Below are 6,904 nucleotides of genomic sequence, written 5' to 3'. Positions count from 1 at the left end.
ATAATCGCGGGACGAACCCTTCCGGAAGTAATATCTGCAGCCTGCAGTGTGCAACGATGCGCGCGCGACCGCATGTATGTACATAACCGAGAGCCGAGAGAGGAGGCATTTGACCTTTCCAAGCGTGAAACACGTCGATAAGGTTTATCTGTTAAATAACAAACTCCGAAATTTTTTTTTCTTTCGAGCCGTCAAGCAAGCCGTTTGAGATACGTTTTTCGCAGGAGATGCGCCGGAACGTGTCAGAACGCGGATTCAGCACTTTATCTGAAATCTGAGTTTGGAACGCCGTTCAATGAGAGAACCAAACTTGTGTGAATCTTTCGGAGGCCTGAAGTTGGACCTCCTCGCACCACGCATCGGCTGCATTGACAAGGAAGCGGTCCGAAGACCGTTTTGAAGACCGACGTGTCGCTTTTGTCCGCAGATAAGGCCTCCGGCATTTTTTTCGAGTAGCGCAAGTATATCTGTTTCTCCGTCGATCGGCGCCGTTACTCCGCGAGCGATCCTTATCCTTGGAGAATCTCTCAGCGAGACCGTGCCACGTGACGGCTAATAAATTTGCGGTTTGCGTAGGAAAGGTTAACGTCGCCGCGCGCACGGCGAAATAACGAAATAACGCGATACGCGTAGCACTGGTTGCGCGAGGCATTTACAACGACGTACCGGCGCGGAAAGACAATGACGTTTTTATTCCGAATTCAGGTTACGAGCTTGTCGCAACGGGCGATCCTCTTCGCGACCTTATCGCGACCGAACGCGCGATCGGGAGCGGCGAGATGAACGGCCGCGATACTACACGTCACGACGTCACGACGTGTGCCCGACCCGGCGCGGAAGATCTGCGCGCTTCCTGTTCGATAATTGCACCCTCGAGGCACCTCACGACGCTCTCGGCTCGTGACTGGCGGGGAAGGGGGGAATTGCGCTTGCACAATCGGCGCCCCCCGTCGAAAATTCAGTCGCACTGTTGCGGCCGCAATTATGACGCGGCGCGAGTCGCATCGCGAGGATTACCGCCTCGGCAATTCCGTATCACACAGCGCGGAATTAGCATTAATATTCCTCTCGGCCTGGCGCGCACTCTCCTTACGCAACGAGCAGTGAATATATGTATATATATATATATATATATATATATATATATATACACGTTGACGCGGCTGGACGGAACAGTTGGTATAAGTCGATGATAACTACGCGCGGCAGGATGCGTAATTACCTCAGTGCGTAACGCCTCCGATTCTTTCCCTGCTTGGGTGTAAAACGTCTGACAAACGAAATCTTACTTCCATTTCAGTCCTTTGGGAGACATTTTCCCGACGCGAAATGCAGCGCAGCTTTTCAGCAGAGAAAAATGAAAATGAGTGAAATAGAACTGGACTCTTCATCAAATCAAGAATTTTTATGTCGAATCGAATCGAATCGAATCGAATCTCATTTTTTAAATTCGAATTCGAATCGAATCGAATCTATGAAATTTCACTCGAATTCGAATCGAATCGAATCATTAAGAAATTTAACACGACTATTAAACATGCAAACAATGATGGGAGATTTTAATATGAAAGGGAATACTGATATTGTAATATCATCTTAAAGTAAAATATATATTTAAATATTTAAAGTGATTTATAGTAAAGTTATTAATTATAAGTTAATTTAATTACAAGTTGAGGGTTCAAACATACAGGCCCAGATGGCCAGCTTTGTAGCTGACGCAAACGGTAATGTACGGTAAAATTCCGGTATTCGAATTATTCGGATTTGAATCATAAGGATTCGGATTCGAATCGACTCGAATTTGAATAGTTCGCACATCTCTGGTCAAAGGATCGATTTACGATGGCCACATCGTGGACAGGTAGGTTGCCCGTCATTTTTGGCGAGTTTCAGAACGCTCCCGTCTTGGCCGTGGGGAAGATTTCTCCATTAGACGGATATACATTCTGAAATTTGGAGAAAGAAATAACGAAGGACTTTTCCGTCCGCGAGCGTACAATCGCGCGACGTGCGCGGGTTTCGGCGAGAGGTCTTCCTCAACAACTTGTCGCGCCGCCACAGGACCCAATGGCATTTCTAAACGCACGTTACAGTCGCCGAGTCCTTGGCGAGATGCACAGTCTGAGATGTCGAGAGGCGAGCGCACGTTCACCGTATATGCACACAATAAATACGGGGACCCGCAGAAAACCAGTTTTCGCAGTTCACCGTGCCGGTGCGCGCATGCAGCGTAGCCTCTCTATCCCCTTTCCCTGTCGACCTATGGCGTGTCGAGTCGTCCTAGGAGAGTCCCGACGAATCCTCATTATCCTTACGAGATCGACCTCACCGCTGCCTCCGTAGCGAAGCTGTTGCGACCGACCGACCGACCGACCGACCGGTCGACCGGCGCGGCGGAGTAAAAGTTGCCGAGTAAAAACCGAATGCGGCTCTTCGAATACGGCGCGAGGAGCTCTTCTAGGTCACGCCGCGGAAACCTCCATTAAGCCGTGCGTCGCCGTGCTACGGCCACGAATTTCAAGACCGCCTTACGTTACTTTCGATACCGATTACGGACGCGCGCGCGCTCGCGGGCTGCCAAATGCTCGCGCGAATTTATCGCGCCACTTCTTCACGTTGCTCGCCAGATGAAGTCGCGAGATCGAAAGGTCAGCGCGAGCGGTCGCATACGAATGCCGTTTCGCCCGCTGGCGCCTAGACCTCGAAAATTCACCGGCGATTGCGAGACGAGCGAATTAATTGCGCGACGAGGAGAGACAGCCGAGACGGGTCGGCGGTTTCCATTATCTCGTCTAGTACGGCCGTCGACGATAAATGTCAATTGCCAATCGGCATTTCGAAGCGAGAGGAAGAAGAAGAAGAAGAAGAACTATCAGGCGCCATCTCCACCTCCTAGATGGTGCACTGACCCGCCGCAGCTTTTCTTCGCCTCTTCCCCGCCTCGTCCGCCTCCCTTCTTCTTAGATTGCCCTTCTTAGATCGCGCGCCGCGCGTTCGTTCGCTCGCTCGCTCGCTCTCTCCTTGAACTACTACGGATCCTCCGATCGTCCACGTAAGCTCACCTTCGATACACCGCGGATGTTCCCTGAAAAATCTTGGCGCGAGTAGGTCGCTCTCGGTAAAGTAACACGGGAAAAATCGATTCTCTTAAGGAGGGAGAAAGAGAAGGAGGCTCTCTTTTTCTCGCGCGCGCGCTCGCTTTTTGCGCCGAGTTGGGTCGCCTCGATTATGAAGAAACGGCGCAATTATCGTGACAGGCGCGATAAGCATCTCCAAGAGCGTAAGCGCGATTGTAACTGACGTAAACGCACCGTATCGATTAGCCTCGCCATTTCACGCCGCGAGTTACTATAACCGCGGCGAATAAGTACGCGTCGAATCGATTGTTTTTCCAAATCAGGATACCGCTGGGGCTTCGAAAGGAGGGCTTTCGAGAATATACGGAGATTTATCCGTCAAATATATATCTCGGAGATTACAGGCTACTTTTAATCGATGATTTATCCTGGTCGGTGAGCATCAAGCATGACTCCCAGGCAGGTTACATAAATAAAAGAGATTCTTCTTGTGGAATAAATAATTTGATGAGTGAATCGAGTTCTCTCGCGCGAACGAGAGATTTCTGGCGACTTCATTATGAAAGCGGCCAGCGCGCGTTCTACCGCGCGCGCGCGCGAGTGAAAGATTACACGTTCGTGTGTGTAAGAGTTATTAAGCGTATTTAACTCAGCGCGGACGTTCATCATCGTTGCTTGTCTTCACCTGAACTCCTGAACGCGGCAGCGCGATCTTCCATCCGGTATTTAATCCGGTTAACACGGCGGCCATTTCCAGCGCGAAACTCTCTCGCCACCGATATCTTCTAAAATTACAATCGCTCCTGAAACTACGCCGAACAATATGCGGATTCGGCCGGATAAGCACTGTTTCGTATAAATTGGAGGACCTGCGCGCGCGCGAAAGTTTCGCCCGAGGCCGCCGACTGAAACTGAATTCTCTAATTTATTTCGTCACGAGCCGGCGCGTTATTAATTGAACTTCTCTTCGCTCGATTCTCCACGCGATGTGTTTCAGCGCTCGTGGCGCACCCGACGGGGCAAAAAATATCGAGACGCTGGAACGATCGGCTGGACAATGACCCGTTCACGGTCAAGGTGAAAATCACGTCGTCGCCGGGGAGTGTGTCGATCATATTGAACGAGCCCTCTTCCGCCGCGTGATCGGAATCCAGTCGATCAAATCGCGCTTTGATCCGCGATCGTTGATCCGACCCGGTTACCTTCGCGCGCCGAATGATACGAGTTTCTTTTCCGAGCTATTTTTACGCACGCGCGCACAGACGTTGTGCGTGAAAGTAACGAGAAAAACAGAGAGCCCCGAAATTTCATTCGCGTCCGACAGTCCAAGTGGCAGCCTCGCCGAAACGAAACCGCGTTAATTCCCGACGATTACACGGCGAGTTTGCGATAAAATTGTTCAGCCGCGCGGCGCGACTGAGACCAGCCGCGCTCGCTGCCAGCGCAGCCTCGCAGAGGCGAGACTGCATTGCGAACTTTTGCGAAAGCTTTTTTCGCAAAAACGGCTTTTGCACGAAACCGCGCGAAACAATAGCGATGGCTCGTTATTCTCTAGCGGCGCAGCGAGCCCTTTGATCGCTCTCGCATCCGATTCACATTGCAAAACGTGCAATGATGTAATTGTTACGAAACAAAGTCGCGGAATGTTCGGGCGCCGCGCGCGACTTGTCATGCGCGAAATTTATATTTCGCCCCGTGCATATAGAGAAAGAGAGAGAGGGAGAGGGAGAGGGAGAGAGAGAGGGAGAGAGGGAGAGAGAGAGAGAGAGAGAGAGAGAGAGAGCGACGTGTAATTAGATGTAATGAATAATGAGACAAAGTTCCCGGGACGGAAACGACGGGAGCGACGTCGGCGCGATTTCACTGGCGAAATTTTTCCGTCGACGGAGAATCCCGTCCGCGCTTTGTTCGTCGGAGCCGCCGCAGACGGCGACGGCGTCGTCGTCTCGAATACATTCGCGCGAAAGACACCATCGCGGCCGATCGAGAGGCAGACAACGGCGGCCACGAGGGCGTGCCAGAAAAACGGAGGACGTCGCTGCATTCCCGATGCACCTAAGTAGGCGCGCATAATTATGCACATCTCGTATTTCGAAACGCTTCTCGCTCGTGAGCGAGCGCGCATCGTGTCGTCGTGAAGCGCTGCCGTGCGGCTTGCCTTATCCAGACTTTCCCATTGGCAGCGTCGACGGCACCGACGCTTTCCGACGAGGAAACGGCCCGAAGGCGGAATAATTGAACGGCACATTTTCTCGGCGCTAGAGGACTAGCGGATAAAACGAAAGAGCGAAGCGGATCAAGACAAAACCGGCGACTGAATTGAAACAGGCGGTTGAAAAGTGCAAGCACAGCCAACTCTTCGTCGGCGAGTACGGACGAGGCGGATTTCGCACTTTTATAAGTAACACAGGAGCGCCAGGGTGCATTTTTCAAGAAACATTTATTTGGCGAACCCTCGTGAAAAATTCATCGACGCGAACCCCGTGTCGTATCTTTACCATCGACTCAGTCAGTCCCTCATGTTTACGAAAATCGCGGTCTGATTATTCCGCACTCGAATCCGTGATTTAAAATTGCAAAATCGTGCGCGTGAACGAGAGAGGCTCATCTTGTGGCGACGACCTTCCGCTTCTTTTCCTTCGCGCTTTCCTTCGCGCGGCGAAGAAGCTGTTAGAATGCTCGGATATTGTCTGTCTCTCGGCAGAATTGAACTTGTCGTATAAAAAGTCGTTTCTCGTCACACGCGACACTTTGGATCTTCGGAAAGTGAAGATCTCGAGAGACCGCGACAGACCGCGGACTCGTGGCGAAACTCATTCTCGCGTGCGATTTGCGTGCGAACGACAAGTGAATGGGACAACGTCGTCGTCATAATCGATGATTGCAATCATCTTGAGCGTGCGCGCTCCAAATCGTCCTGTCGTTACCGGGAAAGGCTTTAACGACAAATTGCCGAAACGCTCGGCGGCGGCGAAGCATCCGCCAATAACAGCCGCTCGATTCTCGTAATGTATGCAGAAAGTGCGCATCTCGCGCGAGGCACAGTTGACAGAGAATGCGACGGAGAGAATTATTGCTCGCTTCCGTGTAAAATCTCCTATTCAAGGAGGAGAGGGCAATTTATTTCCCGCCGATTGGTGTGTCCTATTAAACAGGAAATTTTATGCTAGGATCATCGCTCGCATCGATAATTACCTGGAATTAATATCACGAGTCACATTCGCGCGCGCGCGAGAGTTAATTATAAGAAGAAACTATTTCACGAGAGGAGCTCCTTTCCTACTCGGTGGCTCGAAATGCGACTTTTATTTCGAAGGTGAATTCCTCGGGAGCAGAAGAACCTCAATTTCTTCCCCGCCCTTCGCGGAAAATTCATCATCGGAGATGATGAATATCGAGACTCGAGACCAGCGTGTAATGTCACTTAACCCTTTAACGCCCGACTTTTTTATATATGTTTTAAGAATGAAATTTGAGTTTTTTGAATTGAGACTACAAGTAGTGATAACCCAAAGGAGTATCAGAATTTTGAATATCTACGAAAAACTACCTTTCCAAGAGCAGAAACTACTCCCAGAAGCGAGAAATACGTCTGATCGGTTAAATTTTTTTTTTAGTTTTAACAATTTTATGGTTATCCAGATGGAAAAACCGTGAAACAATCACACGGACAATCAGCATCAATCGTTTACCTCTGAATAAATGAGTGCATGAAGTTTCCGCTTTTCGTGTTTGTTTGTTATTGGTAAATCTGACTTGGATCCTAAAAGCATATACGAAATGAGCAACTTATACAGAGAAAAATGAAGGGTAATCTATACGAC

Source organism: Harpegnathos saltator, unplaced genomic scaffold (genome assembly GCF_003227715.2).
Source record: "Harpegnathos saltator strain DR-91 unplaced genomic scaffold, Hsal_v8.6 scaffold7, whole genome shotgun sequence".
In the NCBI taxonomy this organism is placed as follows: domain Eukaryota; kingdom Metazoa; phylum Arthropoda; class Insecta; order Hymenoptera; family Formicidae; genus Harpegnathos; species Harpegnathos saltator.
This window is presented reverse-complemented; position numbering follows the sequence as displayed.